Source organism: Mastomys coucha, unplaced genomic scaffold (genome assembly GCF_008632895.1).
Source record: "Mastomys coucha isolate ucsf_1 unplaced genomic scaffold, UCSF_Mcou_1 pScaffold14, whole genome shotgun sequence".
NCBI lineage: Eukaryota > Metazoa > Chordata > Mammalia > Rodentia > Muridae > Mastomys > Mastomys coucha.
In genome coordinates this window covers 51,956,405-51,972,775 of record NW_022196896.1, presented here as the reverse complement: position 1 = coordinate 51,972,775, position 16,371 = coordinate 51,956,405, and the positions used below count along the sequence as shown (strand labels likewise).

Below are 16,371 nucleotides of genomic sequence, written 5' to 3'. Positions count from 1 at the left end.
TTTAGTTTAGAACTGTTTCCTTATTGTTAACCAAAAATTTCATATTGGTTTTGAATAATTATAACAGAAACCTACAAAACACTTATAACTCAGTATATATAGAGTAATTATAATTCTAAAAAAGTTTCTAACCCAAAGGAAAAGAGCTAAAATAATTAAACAGTAATAATAGAAATTTATAATGGAATGTGTGTTATGATCTCATTTTTAAATTTCCAAATAAAATTTAAGAACATATGTTTATTTAGAAATGGAAAACACAAGGATACATCCCACCATCCACCTCACTGACCACCCAGTGGCCAGGCCCCTGCCCAAATTCCTGCAAACTTCAGCTGCTCAACTGTAGGTCATGCCAGTCAGAAGAATAGGTGAGTGACCCGTCTGCCAGATGAACTGCTCCATTCCCTAGACTAGGTTCCAAAAGACACATTCCACAGCCTCTCCCTCTCCCCTTACACTTGCCCCTTGGAGTCTTTGGTCACAATTCTAGCAGACTCCATATGTTCAGGTACAAGTCACAGTAATCATAAGAACAGAGACACCCCTACCTTCCCCCACCCCCGTTTGCATCAAAGGCCAAGCTAGTTGCCAGAAGTCAAGCCCCCAACCTGTTTAGAGTCTCCCTAGTGGATCAGAGGTCAAGCAGGCCACCAGAAAATCTAGCCCACAAAGACAAGAGGAATCAGAAACCAAGGAACAAAATGCCCATCTAATAAAGACAAACTCAGAAATCTGCACCTAAACATATAATCATCTGAAACCCAGATGGTTACATATTCGTATAAGAACACAATCAACAACAGCCAGGGCAATATGGTACCACCAGAGTCCAGGGATACTATGATTGCAAAACTTGAATATTTCAGTGCAGTAGAAGACAAGTAAATGACCTTAAAAGCAGCTTTATGATTGGCTGTTCCTTCAGTCTCTGCTTCATCCCCAATCCCTGCATTTCTTGTAGACAGGATACATTTTGGGTTGAAAGTTTGTGAGTGGGTTGGGGTTTCTTTCACTCCACCAGGATTCCTGCCTATCAGATTCCCCAGGCTCCATATCCCCAATGCTGTGTGTCACAGCTAAGGGCATCCCCATTGATTCTTGGGAGCTTCCCCTATCTCAGCCTGGAGATGGCCCCTACTTCCAAAACATCATAGGTTGCAGATTTCCATTCATTCTTATGGCCATATGGCCATCCTCCCTGACCTTCCCCATACCCTAGTCTGACCCTCAACTCCCTTCCTAATATCCTCTCCCCCCTAGTTCCCTCCCTCCATCTGCCTTCCACGAATACCCCACCAACTCTTTCAAGGACACTTGTGCCTTCCTTCCTGTCCCGCCTCCTTGGATCTTGGGAGTATAGCATGGGCATCATGTATTTATGGCTAACATATAAGTGAATCCCACTTATAAGTGAATATATACTATGCACGTTCTTTTGGGACTGGGTTACTTCACTCAGGATGATCCCAACTTGAGATCCATCCCAAGTTCAAGCACCAGTCCCTTACATTATTAATGATACTCTGTTATGCTTGCAGACTGAAGTCTGGCATGGCTGTTCACTGAGTGGCCCCACTCACTAAATAATTAAGAGACATACACCCACAGTCAAACAATGGATGAAGCTTGGGGACTCTTATGGAAGAATAGGAAGAAAAATTGCAGCCCCTAAGGGTATAGGAACCCCACAGGAAGAGCAACAGTATCAATTATCCTGGACCCTTGGAGCTCTCAGATACTGAACCCTCAACCAAAGAACAAACATGGGCTGGACCTAGGCCTCCCTGCACATATGTAATAGATGTGCAGCTTGGTCTTCATGTAGGTCATGATCAACTGGAGTAAGGGCTATCGCAAAAGCTGTTGCTTGCTTGTGGGCTGTGTTTTTCTAGCTGGGCTGACTTGTCTGGTCTCAGTAGGAGAAGAGGCACCTATCTTCAGAGAGACTTGAAGTGCCAAGGTTGGAGAATACCCAGGAGGGCCCCACCTGCTCAGAGGAGAAGGAAAGAGAAGATGGGGGAAGGAGTGAGGAAGGGAGTAATTGGGAGGGGGCAGTGAGCAGGATATAAAATGAATAAGTAAAAAAAAAAAAAGAAAAGTCCAACCTTATGAAGATTATAGAGGTCCTTAAAGAAGAAATGAAAAAAGTCATGGAATGACGGTTCCTCAGGAAATTGGACATAGTACTTCCTGAGGACCCAGCTATACCACTCAGCACCAGTTGTTGTAAGGCTCTCCTGGCGTCCCGGGTTTTGGCACCAGTTGTAGCCCGCGCAGTCGTCTCGCCAGCAAGAAGACGTGCGGACACACTAGGTTCCTTCTGCAGCAATGTTTTATTGTCTCCATCCATAGGGAAAAAGGGTTGAACCCAAAATCCGCACTGCTTATACACACCACAGTGTGGTGTATCTGCCCACAGCGTGGAGTGTCTGCCCATGATTGGCTGTTCGCTCATTACCCTACGTAACGCCCTGGGATGGGCCGTGACATGGCGTCCTTTTCACTCCATGCACATGCGCAAACAGTTGTCCACTAGGAGTTAACAGCGGAAGTAGGTGCCATCCCGCCATGGCGAATGCCTCTCCAGCTTCATGGCTCCCCACACTGGGCATATACCCAGAAGATACTCCCGCATGTAATAGGGATACATGTTCCACTATGTTCATAGCAGCCTTATTTATAATAGCCAGAAGCTAGAAACAACCCAGATGTCCCTCAACAGAGGAATGGATACAGAAAATATGGTATATCTACACAATGGAGTACTACTCAGCTATTAAAAACAATGAATTTATGAAATTCTTAGGGAAATGGATGGATATGGAGAATATAATCCTGAGTGAGGTAACCCAATCACAAACACACATGGTATGCACTCTCTGATGAGTGGATATTAGCCCAGAAGCTTGGAATACCCAAGATATAATCCACAAGCCACAAGAAACTCAAGAAGAATGCCAAAGTGTAGATACTTCGTTCCTTCTTAGAAGGGTGAACAAGACACCCATGGAAGGAGTTTCAGGAACAAGTTTTGGAGCAGAGACTGAAGGAAGGACAATCCAGAGACTGCTCTACCTGGGTATCCTTCCTTCCCATATTCAATCACCAAACCCAGACACTATTGTGGATGCCAGCAAGTGCTGGCTGACAGGAGCTTGATAAAGCTGTCCCCTGAGAGGCTGACCATGCCTGGCTAATACAGAAGTAGAAGCTCATAGCTATCCATTGGACTGAGCACAGTGTTCCCAATGAAGGAGCTAGAAAGGACCCAAGGAGCTGAAGGGGTTTGCAGCTCCATAGGAGGAACAACAATATTAACTAACCAGTACCCCTAAAGCTCCCAGGAACTAAACCACCAACCAAAGAGTACATATGGTGGGACTCATTGCTCTAGCTGCATATGTAGCAGAGGATGGCCTAATCGTCCATCAATGGGAGGAGACGTCCTTGGTTCTTTGAAGGTTCTATGCCCCAGTGTAGGGGAATGGCAGGGTCAGGAAGTGGGAGAGGATGGGTTGGTGAGCAGGGGGAGGCAGTAGGGACCAGTTTTTTTTTTGGGGGGGGGAGGGAAAACCAGGAAAGGAGATACCATTTGAAATGTAAATAAAGAAAAAAATCTAATAAAAAGCATGTATGCTGGAGAATCTTAAGGACTTCCAGAAATAAGTGGATTAAAAAAAAAGTCAGGGAAAAGAAACAAAAATTAGAGAAAAATCAATAAGTTTCTTAAATAATGCCAAGAAAGCCAAGAAAAAACAGTTGAAGGAAACTGTTCAGGATCTGAAAATGGAAATAGTAGCAATAAAAAAAACACAAACTGAGTAAATTCTGGAGATGGAAAATCTAGGTAAGCAAACAGGAACTATATATGCAAGCAATACCAATAGAATAACAGGAGATGGAAGAGGGAATCTCAGAATTTATGATATGATAGAAGAGATAGATTCATCAGTCAAAGAAAATGTTACATGTAGAAAATTCTTAATCCTAAACCTCTAGGAAATTTGAGACACTATGAAAAGATTAAACCTAAGAATAATAGGAATAGAAGAGGAAGAATTTCTACTCAAGAACCCAGAAAATATGTTTAACAAAACCATAAAGGAAAATTTTCCTAACCAAAAGGAGGATATATTATAAAGGTGCAAGAAACTTACAAAACATAAAATAGAATGGACCAGAAAGAAATTCCTCCCCAATAATAACCAAAACACTATATATATGGAACAAAGAAAGAATATTGAAATCTGCAATGGAAAAAAGGCCAAGCAAAATATAAAGGCCAACATATTATAATTACACCTGATTTCTCATCAGAGATCTAAAAACCAGAGAGCTTAGGCAGACATCTTGCATAAGAGAACATGGATGTACTATACTCAGCAAAACTTTCAATCAACATAGGTGGAAAACAACAAGATATTTCATGTCAAAGTTAAATTTAAACAATATCTATCCTCAAATTCAGTCCTACAGAAAATACTAGAAGAAAAACTTCAACCCAAGCACATTAACTATACCCATGAAATACAAGCAATAAATAATCTTACAGCAGGAAAACAAAAAGTGGAAAAACATACACACACACATATATACATACACACACCACCACCACCAACAAAATAATATTAGAATTAGCAATCATTGTTCACTAATATATCTTAATACCAATAGACTCAATTTCCCACTTAAAAAAACCCCACAGGTAACAGAAGGGATACAAAACCAGGATCCATTCTTCTGATGCATACAAGAAACACACTTCAACATCAAAGATAGAGATCACCTCAGAGTAAAGGGTTGGAAAAAGGTTTTCCAAGCAAATAGACCTAAGAAGCAAACTGATGTATCTATTCCAACATCTAACAAAACAGACTTCAAACCAAAATTAATCAATCAGAGAACATTTTGCACTCATTAAAGGAAAAATCCACCAAGATGATATCTTAATTCTTAACACTTATGCCCCAAACACAAGGCCATCAATATCTTAAAAAGAAACATTACTAAAGCTTAACTCACACATTGAATGTCACTCATTAATAGCTGACTTCAATATTCTACTCTTATCAATGTATAACTCATCCATGCAAAAACTAAACAGAGAAATAAAGAATATATTTTCTTCTAAGCACCCCACAGAACAATCTCAAAAATCGACCACACACTTGGACACAAAGCAAGTCCCAACAGATACAAGAAAATTGAAATAAACTCCTTGCATCCTGTTAAACCACTGTGGATTAAAGCTGGATATAAACAACAACAGAAACAACAAAATGCTTACAAACTTATAGAAACTGAACATCTCTCCAGAATGGATCAAGGAAGAAATAAGAAAGAAATTAAAGACTTCCTAAGATTCAGTGAAAATCTATGCATAACATACCCAAACTTATGGGACAGAATGAAAGCAGTAACAAGAAGAAACTTCAGAGCACTAAGTGCTGTCATAGAGAAATTAGTGAAATCACATACCAGTGACTTAACACCACACTTGAAAGTTCTAGAACAAAAAGCAAACACACCCAAAAGGAGTAGAAGACAGAAAATAATAAAAAACTTAAGGCCTGAAATCAATAAAATAGAAACAAAGAACCAATGAAACAAAGAGCTGGTTATTTGAGAAAATCAAGATAGTCAAACCCTTTTCCAAACTTAAGTAAAAGGCTGACAGCGAGAAACTATCCAAATTAACCAAATGGGAAATGAAAATGGGGATGTAATGACAGACATAAAGGACGTCCAAATAATCATTAGGTCATATTTCAAATACCTCTACTGTACAAAAATTGGAAAATCTAAAATAATTGAATGTTTCTTGACAGATACCACTTACCAAAGTCAAATCAAGATCAAATAAACAATTTAAAGAAACCTATAATTCCCAAGGAACTAGAAGTTGTTCTTAAAAGTCTCTCAACCAAGTAAAAGTCCAGGGCTGGATAGTTTTAGTACAGAATTCTACCACACCTTCAAAGAACATCTAATACCAATAATCCTCAAATTATTCCACAAAATAGGAACTGAAGGAAGATTCTCAAAGTCATTTTATGAGGCCACAGTCATCAAGATACCTAAACCATACAAAGATTCAACAAGGAAAGATAATTACAGACCAATCTCCATCATGAACATTGATGCAAATATACTCAATAAAATACTCACAAACCAAATCCAACACATGAAATGATTATCCATCATAATCAGGTAGGCTTCATTCCAGAGATGCAGGGGTTGTTCAACATATGAAAATCTGTCAGTGTAATCCATCATATAAACAAACTAGAAAAAAATCCCCACATGGTCATCTCATTAGATGCTGCAAAATCCTTTGAATCCAACACCTCTTCATGATAAAAGTCTTGGAGAGATCATGGGTACAATAGACATGCCTAACAAAATAACAGCGATTTAAAGCAAGCCTACAGCCAATATCAAATTCAATGGAGAGAAATTTAAAGCATACCTACAGACACTTGATTTTTGAGAAAGGAGCCAAAATGGAGACCATCTTTAATAAATGGTGTTGGTCTAATTGGATGTCTGCATGTAGAAGAATGCAAATAGATCTATATTTATCACCATGCACAAAATTCTAGTACAAGTGGATCAAAGACCTTAAAGTAAAACCATATATACTAAATCTTATAGCATAGAAAGTGGGGACTAGACTTGAACTCAGTGGTACAGGAGACAGCTTCCTGAACCAAACAACAATGGCTCAGACACTAAGATCAACAATTAATACACGGGGCCTCACAAAACTCAAAAGTTTCTGTAAGACAAGGAACACCATCAATGGGACAAAATGACAGCCTACAGATTAGGAAATGCAAATCAAAAGGACTCCAAGATTCCATCTTATATCTGTCATAATGGGTAAGATCAAACCTCAAGTGACAGCTCATGCTGGCAAGGATGTGAAGCAAGGGGAGCACTCCTCCACTGCTGGTGGGAGTCCAAATTTAATACAACCACTCTGGAAATCAATTTGGTAATTTCTCAGAAAATCTGGAAGAGATCTCCCTCAAGACCCAACTATGTCACTCATGGACATATTCCTAAAAAGTGCTCCATCCTACCACAAAGATACTTGCTCAGCTGTGTTCATAGGATCTTTATTTGTAATAGCTGGAAACAACTCAGATGTCCCTCAACATCTGAGTGAATGGAAAAAGAAAATATGATACATTTACATGATGGAGTATCACTCACATCATGAAATATGTAGGTGAATGGATAGAAGTAGAAAAAATAATCATGAGTGAGATAACCCAGTCCCAGAAAGACACACATGGCATGTTCTCCATTATAAGTGGATATTACCTATAAAGTAAGAGAAATCATACTACAATCTACAGATACAAAGAAGCTAAGTAAGTAGGAAGGCTTCGTCAGGGACACAAGGATCCCAGGGGAAGGGGAAATGGAATAGATTTTGCAGGTGGAATGGGAACAGCTGGAGTTGGGAACAGGAGGAATAAGACAAAGAGGGGAGGGAAGGAGAAAATACTGGGAGAAATTACTGGAATTGGGGCCATCTGGGGGTGAGGTGGTTAACCGAGTTCAATGGGAACTCCATGGAATCTACTAGAATAACCCTAGCAAACACTCCTAGTAACGGTGGACATATGGCCATCTTCTGTAACCAGAAGGCCTCAAGGGCAGGGATTTGGACACCATCCCAGCCACAAAACCTTCTATGGGTTGTCCTGCCTATAGAGGGTTCTGAAATGTGAGCCTAGAAGAATCATCATCAAAGAGACCAGAGAGACTTCATCCAGTAACAGATGGGAGCAGATACAGAGTCCCACAGCCAGACATTAGGGGGACCTTGGGGAATCCTTTGGAAGATGAGGAGGAAGGATAGGAGTTAATCAGAGTAGTCAGGGACACCATGAGAACAGGGTCCATGGACTCAACTGACCAGAACTCATGTTCACTTGCACAGATCAGGGAGCCTGCAGGGGTCTGTCATAGGCCCTCTGCATATATGTTATGGCTGAGTAGCTTGGTCTTCTTGTGGAAATCCCAACACTGGGAGCAAGGCTGTCCCTGACTCTTGCCTACTCCTACTGGGTTGCCTTGTCCAGTCTTGATGTGATGGTATTTGCCTATTTTTTGTTTGTTTTAGCCCACGATGTACACATGTCCCTTCTCCTTTAAGTCAGTGTGACAATCTTCCATAATAAACTACTTAAAGAGAAGTCTTGATCAAAAATGGGATGAGAGAGCAAAATCAAATCAAAACAAAATGAAAGAAAAGGCAAAACAAACCACTGCTGTCTCTAAATCCCACAACATCCACTCGAACACATGCTTCAGTGTGACAGTGTTTCCTTGGGCCGGCCATCCTCACCACCATGTGAACGGCAGAGTGTGTTCAGTCCGTTCCTCATGCTGGACGGCAGAGGCTCACTCGGCTTCACGTTATCCAGAGATCCTGGATGGAAGACTCCAGGGTCTTGAAATCCCAAATTGTCACGGCTCCATCAATGCCAATAGTGCAAAATTTTCGACAATCTTGCTTGTCCGCTTCATAAATAGCCACTTGAGTGATACTGTTCTGGTGCAGTGTTTCCAAGGCTGTGTTACGGTCCTCCACAGTGGTTCTCTTGTCCATGTTACACAAGCGTTCCGTAGCAGACATGTTGTACTGGATGCTCTATTTTGGGACATTTAGTTTGGACACAAAGTTCAAATAGCCACAGTCATCATAATTAAAGGGCATGCCTAGCAGCCACAACGCTCTTCTCTGAGACAAATGACACACTGAGCCACGGCAGGAACTCTGTTCTGAGTAGAAACCATCGCGCTTTTTGAGTGCTGTCGTGGCTGACCCAGGCCAGGCTGCTCCAACTGGCAGAGAAGTTGACCCTGTGCACCCAGCCACTGGTGCCACTGCCACCAAACTCAGACATCAGCTGCCTCAGGGTGTGCTGACTGTCTTCTCATCCACCTCTTTGATGTAGGCAGAAAACACTCTGCATTGGAAGTTACAGGAGCCTGCAGCCAGCAAAACATTGTTGGGATGCTAGTCCAAGCTGATGACTGGAGCAAATCAGCTTCTTAATGTGCTTGCTCACCCACAATCATTTTCAAACAGAGATGAGCCGGGCTCCGCTCCCCCTCAGAAAACTTGTTCTTAAGTAGGGACCAGTTCACAAAAATCATTTCACGGTTAATCCTCAGGATCACCAGGGTGGGCTTCTAGGTGCCATCTTTCTGATTCTAGACATAGGCATGGCGATCCGACCCGCAAGTGATAATACTGTACCTGTTAGGAGGCCAGTCAATACCTGTGATGTGTCTGTTATTTTCCTTCCGCTCATGAGCTTTCATCTACTGACTCCCATTTTTCTTGTAGGTGTGCGTTTCATGGTTATTGGGGCTCAGGACGATCTGGGTACGATCGCTGTTCCAGGCATGGCAGGTGATTGGCTCTAGCAGAAACTGATGCAGACATAATTCTTAAGTGTTTCCACAGGTCAGAAGGCTGGGGTCGGGGAAGTCGGGAGGTCCAGAGCAGACGATCTGAGGTCAGTCGACTTGAACAGGCTCTGTCTGGCGAGGACAGAGGAGGGAGGCCCGATATGTCTGGCTTTATTGTAGCTTGTTGTGGTGTGCTTGTTTGATGTCCCTGGGAGACCTGCTCTTCTTTGAGAAGAACAGAGGGATGGACCTGCGGATGAGGGATGTCTTAGGGTTTTATTGCTATGAAGAGACACCCTGACCGAGGCAACTCTAATAAAGGGAAACATTTACTTGGAGCTGGCTTACAATCTCAGAGGTTCAGTCCATTATCATCATGGTGGGTAGCACGGCATCATGCAGGCAGACATGGTACTGGAGGAGCCAAGAGTTCTACATCTTGATCCAAAGGCAGCAGAATGGAACTGGTTTTTGCAGGCAGCCAGGAGGCAGCTCTGATTCAACGTTGGGCAGAGCTTAAGCATTAGGAAACCTCAAGGCCCACCCTTACAGTGACACATCTACTAAAACAAAGCCACACTTACCCCATCAAGGCCACACCTCCTAATAGTTCCATTCATGTGTGCCAAGTATTCAAACATATGAGTCTGTGGAGCCAAACCTACTCAAACCACCACAGGAGGTGATTGGGGGAAATGTGGGACAGAGGAGGCTGGAGGAAGGGAAGGGGGGGGAAGCTTTGGTCGGTATGTAGTATACAAGAGAAGAGTAAAAATTATTTTAAAAAGGAATAAAAAGTAAAATAAAAACTAAAAGATATAAAGATGAAGAGCTAGGGGAATAAAAATAAAGAGGGCAGGGCGAACACACACACACACACACACACACACACACACACACAATGACTGACAATATCATAGTTCTTGCCTTGATCTTTGAGATGTGTTATTTTGCAGATACTGCCAGGAAGTAGAAAGGGCTCAGATTCAGAGATTTTAGAAGACTTGGGGTTTAAGCTTCCCTGAAAAGAAAGAAGAAAAATTCCTTTAGCAAGATGTGCTCCGGCAGGTGCCTGTCTCTCTTAAGTGTATTCACTGCAGTTGTGTGGTGTTCAGGCACTATTTTACCTGCTCTTCCAGACAGTTCACCGGCTGTAGTGATCTCTCTTGAAAAGCAGTTGTGCAAAACCAATGTGATAAATGTAAATCTGTATTTTAAAACACACTTTTATTATAAATATAACACATGTTCATTGCAGAAATCCTGGGAAGCAAAGCGAACTACCAGGAAAACTATGAATCTCCTGTGGCTCATGTCACTTCCCATTTGCTTTCTTATGTCTGCTTTACAAGGATTCAAAGGTTGTGAGTAGGAATCAGCCTGCTTTTCTCCTACTGTGTCAAAGTACCTGATCTGGGAGCAAACACTTAATAAATGCATTGGCAGGATGAAAGCATGGCTTTTATGTTGACCTCTTTAACTTTTTGCTATTTGTGTTCTGTTGATTCTTTTTCAGGCCTCCAAAATGGGCTCTCTTTAAACGTGCCACCCTCACTTTTTCCAGGCAAAGCTTTGGCTTACCACTTGCCTCCTGATCTTCTGAGGTTTTCTTGATCTGGGACAGACTTTTTTCATATGGAGAATCTTCAGTTTTTCTCTATAGTTTTCCATAAAGGGAAGTCAAGACAACACAGTAAATTGCCTCAAAGTAACAGCAGTTATTCTCTGAGTTGACAAAAGATTCAACTTGAACCTGATTGCAGCTATCCCAGAATGCAACACTGATAACCTGACGCTACGGCTAGTCTTGAGATCTTCCTATCCACATGCAGAGGAGTCCGCCTGAGGAAGAGTTACATTTCTACCCCTGATTCACCTTAGAAGCCATGGCTTTCCTGATCCAAAGACTGATTTAGGTTTGCAGGCGTTCTTCCCTGCTGAGTCTGCAGAGAAGAGCCCCAAGGGGTCATTCTCACAGCTGTCACACTGGCATCTGTTGACTTAAGTTTTTCCTCCCAGAAAAGTATAATTTGCTTTGCTAGCATCCTTCCCAGCTTAACTTATTTTAGTGTTAAATGTTCTACTACATAAAGGGGGAGTAGCATCTATATTCTTTTGTGTGTGCCAGAGTCTAATTTTTTATCAGTTGAATTACCTACAAAGGAGCTGAAAGACCCAGCAGCAGCCATTGCTACATAGCAATTCATGAAAAGAGATGGACTCTTTTCTTTTCCTTTTTACTGTTCCCAAACCCCCTATTAGCACTTGAAAGTACTGTGCCCATTGTAATAGAATTGGATGGTTTTATACTAATTAGCGTGGGTTTTTTTTGGTGCACAGTGCCACACACAAAAAAAGTCTTAAAATTAGTATTAAAATTTGCACATTGGGAGACAGAGTCTCGTGTGTTTCCAGCTTGGAATCATGTACCTTTCACGGTCATCCTTCATTTTCTGTTCATCATTTCCTGTGAAGTTCTGAGTTAGCACAGGCCCAATTCAGATCAGGTATGTCTCTCTCTCTCTCTCTCTCTCTCTCTCTTCTTCCACTCCCATTTAACTTTCCTACTCACTGTACAATATGGGTTATAAATAAACCATGCAAGAATCTGGGGAGAGCATTCTAAAATTCATGTATTTCAAGTCATTTCACTCACAGAGCCTCGTATATGTTTCAATTGTGTGCTTTGTTTCTTTTTATTTTATGGACAAACAAAATTACACGTCTCTATTGGATGCATTTTTTTGAAAATGCATATACATCATAAAATGACTGATTCAAGTGAGCTGACAAGCACATTCACTCCTGTGCTTGCTCACGGTGAGAAGATCTGCAGGTTCTCTTAGTGACTTTCAAGTGTACGGTCCGGTCCATTGTTGATAACTGAAGTCACCAGGCTGTATAACTGTCTCTTCAGTTTCGATGTTAGGAAAGCTTTCCTAGAGGCCCAAGATGCCATCTGATGACATTCTTAGCTTTTGAGGTTGGTGGAAGCTAGTAGCATGAAAAGTTAACAAGGTTTGAAAAGGTTTTATCTGGGAGTCACAAGATGTTAATTCCAAGACAGAGGTGGGCAACAACTAGCTGTTCCAGAGGGCTAGGACTAGCCCAAGATAAGGTATCTAGCCTTATCTTCCAACCTTTCTGAAGTACTGAAATTTTAATCAGCCAATCAGTCTCTGTACACACAGCTTCTCCAGGAGCTTCTGTTCACATCAGAGGACCAGATTGGGCTCCATCACACTTGAAGGTGTTCAAGAGTCTGAAAGAGTTTCAGGCCTTTCCCAAGGAAAATAGAATTTATTCTCCTAAGGTCCCCATTGAGAAGGTAGGGAGGGGAAGGCCAGTCTAAGGAAATAGAACCAAGGTCACTGATTTTCCTAGTCAGACAGAGAAATATGTTTTCTTGTATTTCTGGCCCAAACATGTGTTGAAAAGTTCTAAGGACATTTCTGCTCAAGAAGATTCTAGAAGTACCATGGGGCCTAGAGACTCTGCTAAGTAATAAGAGTGACTTGTTCTGTTTGCAGCCCTTCTGTGTGGGCTTTTGCCATCTGGAAAGTTGGGTTTCCAGGAGGTAGGAAACTTGGTTTTTGTGAGCCCATGAGAAAAGAAGAGATGGTGGCCAAGCCTGTGGGGTACTAGACCTGTGTGACACACATATTATCTTAGAGCTACTGTGAGAATTGAGCTTCAGAGAGGTATAGGGATGACAAAAGGGTGTCGGGCCCTCTAGCGTTCCTAGTGTAATCATGTTCATTTTATGTTCATACCCAGCAGCCCAGTATCCCTGTGGAGGCTGAGGGCTCAACCTTAACCACTCACTCCATGTGCTGGGCAGCATCCGATTCGGGAGCAGCACGGAAGTACTCTCTGTTTCTGATCAGAATCCAAGACTTGCCATCACAGGCACCCAGGCTGATTGGGGTTCTTGATAGTTTTCTATTTCAAACCTGCAGCAATTCTCTGTCTCCTGTTAATGCTCTCTATCATTTATAACTTTTTGAGAAAGTTATCGAATGTCCAGGGTCTAACTATCTACCTCCTCAACCTCTTATTCAAATTGACCTTTAGTTTTTGATGCTTTCAAATCCTTAAAGTCATTGCTGGATCTTCGAATATGCTCATGGCATCCTGTTTTTGCCATCAACTTGTACAACTTACTGTCAATGATGATGATGATGATGATGATGAAGATAAGAACAACTGCATGCAATCTAACATTTATACTTCATTTATAGTATTCATTTGGCAATCCCCCTAGGAGGGAACATCATGAACCACACTAGGGCAGCTGCTCTCCTGAGTCCACGAGCTCACCTGAGCCAGTGGCTAGCCTCGGGTGTAGGAGTGGGGGTAGGGCTCTGGGAGGCAACTGCGCAGGCGCATATGTGGCCCCAGCGGCCGCCATGGCAGACAGCCGCCCCACTGGGGGCCCCCCGTTGACTGACCCGGGCCCCGGGCCAGGCAGTACCAACACAGGGCCCCGAGTCTACTTCCAGAGTCTCCCTGGGACCTCAGACGAAACCCCTGACCCGGAGAACAACCTGGATGAAGATGGCCAGGTGAGACGGCGAGGGAAGATCGTTGTCAAGTATAACCGCAAGGAGCTCCGCAAGCGCCTCCACCTGGACGACTGGATCTTAGAACAGCTCACGGGGCTCTACGACTGCAAGGAAGAGGAAATCCCAGAGCTCGAGATCGATGTGGATGAACTCTTGGACATGGAAAGCGACGATATCCGGGCTGCTAGAGTTAAGGAGCTGTTAGTTGACTGTTACAAACCCACCGAGGCCTTCATCAATGGCCTGCTAGACAAGATCCGGGGCATGCAGAAACTGAGCATATCCCTGAAGAACTAAAAGGTACTGATTCGGATGCCTATGGCTCCACAGGACAATCACTGTCCCCCAACCTCCTAGCAACAGCGATTTCGGGGTAACCTGCAGCCAAGCCTGGTGTCATGAGCAGAGATCCTCTTGTCTCTGCCTAGGCTATTTCTCTGCCTTCTGTTTTCCATTTTAGTTTTTTATTTTACTTTTTTTTTGATTGTTATTAAACTGATGGGACTTTAAAAACGAAGAACTACACTAGGACCATAAGTAGAGAATTGTAACTTGGGTAATTAACATACTTCTTTCCTGATCTCTGTGAGTCACATCACCTGAAACTGCAGAGTTTGAAGTCAGCAGCAGTATGCAGTCCTATTTATAAATGAAGCCCCCTCCAGTTTCTCTAGGGATTAAGGAGTAATACATTTTAAAAGTATAACTGTCAATAAGCGAATCATACCCATAAAATGCTAATTTCATTTATTTGGGAGAACTGGCAATTCAGTAGATTTGTAAAATGACAGTCTACAACGCGATGGTAGAAAATGCTGAAGGACTGTTATGCTCTTGTTTCCAGGGAGCAGAGCCCAGTGACATGTGACCAGAGGAGAAAGTATACATGCAGAAGACGGAGGACCAAGGGAGGACATAGAACGAAGGACTTGGAGCTGCTGTCACCCCTTCTTATACCTGAAGGAGGAGTTCAAGTTATCCCCTTGCCCACCTCAGAGGATGGAGAACCAGGAAATCTACCCTTCCAGGACCTGGAGCTTTCCCAAGGCACTTCCTGCTAAGCTTAACCTCCACCTGGCAGCCTTGCTAAATTCAGTTTTCCCAATCCACAGCCAGGACCTGTGCTCAAGCCAGGATATCATCCCAGGCTTGCTGGGGTTAGCAATGTACAAAACTCTTCAGTTTCTCCTGTTGTGAGTTCAAACAACAGTCTGCAGCTTTTAAAGACATTGAAGCTGGTTTCCCTTATGCTACAGAGACACGGGAATTAGTATCCTACATCTTTGGGTTTGAATTCTGTTCCCATCACTTACTAGCTCTGCAAGTCCCATAAATCATAAAACCCATTCAAGTATCTTTTTTGCTCCTGTTAAATGGCAACAATAAAGCACCTCATATGGTGAGAAGTTACCTCCAGTACACCAAAAAGCTAGCAACAATCTCCATTTCTTTCGTGTTTCTCCCCTGCCTCTCTTTCTTACAAGTGTTGTTACTTTTGGCTCATTTTCTTCATTGAATGGGGACAAGGAAGACAGTAATACAAATGTACATTTACAGTTGTTTAGAAAATAAAATTAATGAGCCGAAACATGTTAAACAAGATCCATTGATATTAAGTGCTCAGTATTGTTCTAATAGATAATTACATTCCTTGGTGTTCAGATCTGGATCCTTGACTTTGGAAGCAGAGAAATAGAGCCACTCTTATTTTTCTCTAGATACTAAAAGGTAAAGAAAAACTTCATTCAGAACTGCCTTATCCTTTACGGTGTTCACTATCAATTTCCAACTCCCATTCTGGTCCCATCCCTTGTACACGTTTTGCTCGAACAAAGGAATTTATAGAGATACTTGCTTTATCATTAAGTGGGGCCCTGAAAGACACTTAGGAGACACCTTATCAGCTGACAGAGAGCTCTCTCTAAATGTTTGTAATTTGAGGTGATTACTGGGCCTTGTATTGACATACAAGCTATTGAAATCCATCTTCCACTCATTTCAAATGAGGCTCCAACACATGTTAAGTTTCATGATATATACACATTTTGTCTTCCATTGATATGCATCCATCCCTCCAGCCTGAGTACCTGCTGTATAAGGTCAGGAGCAGGTCTGGACAAGCAGTTTACAGATATAGAAAATCATTCCAGCTACTCAATGGTATGGTGTGGTATGGTGTGATTTGAATATGCTTGGCCCAAGGGAAGTGGCATTATTAGGAAGTATGGCCTTTTGAAGTAGGTGTAGCCATGCTGGAGGAAGTGTATCACTGTGGGGGTGGGCTTTGAAGCTCTGCCCAGTGAGGAAGAGTCAGTTTCTCCTGGTTGCAGAACTCTCAGCTCCTTTCACACCATGTCTGCCTGAAGAC

At 42.3% G+C, this 16,371-nt stretch overlaps 2 pseudogenes across 1 annotated transcript; one reads left to right on the top strand and one right to left on the bottom strand.

Moving 5' to 3' along the window:
• Positions 1-8,431: 8,431 nt before the first annotated feature.
• On the bottom strand, positions 8,432-13,849 carry LOC116089390 (annotated as a pseudogene).
• Positions 13,806-15,591, top strand: LOC116089094 (annotated as a pseudogene). The gene is made up of 2 exons (XR_004118150.1): positions 13,806-14,303; positions 14,848-15,591. The product of XR_004118150.1 is annotated as a protein phosphatase 1 regulatory subunit 14B pseudogene (transcript).
• The last annotated feature ends 780 nt before the right edge of the window (positions 15,592-16,371 follow it).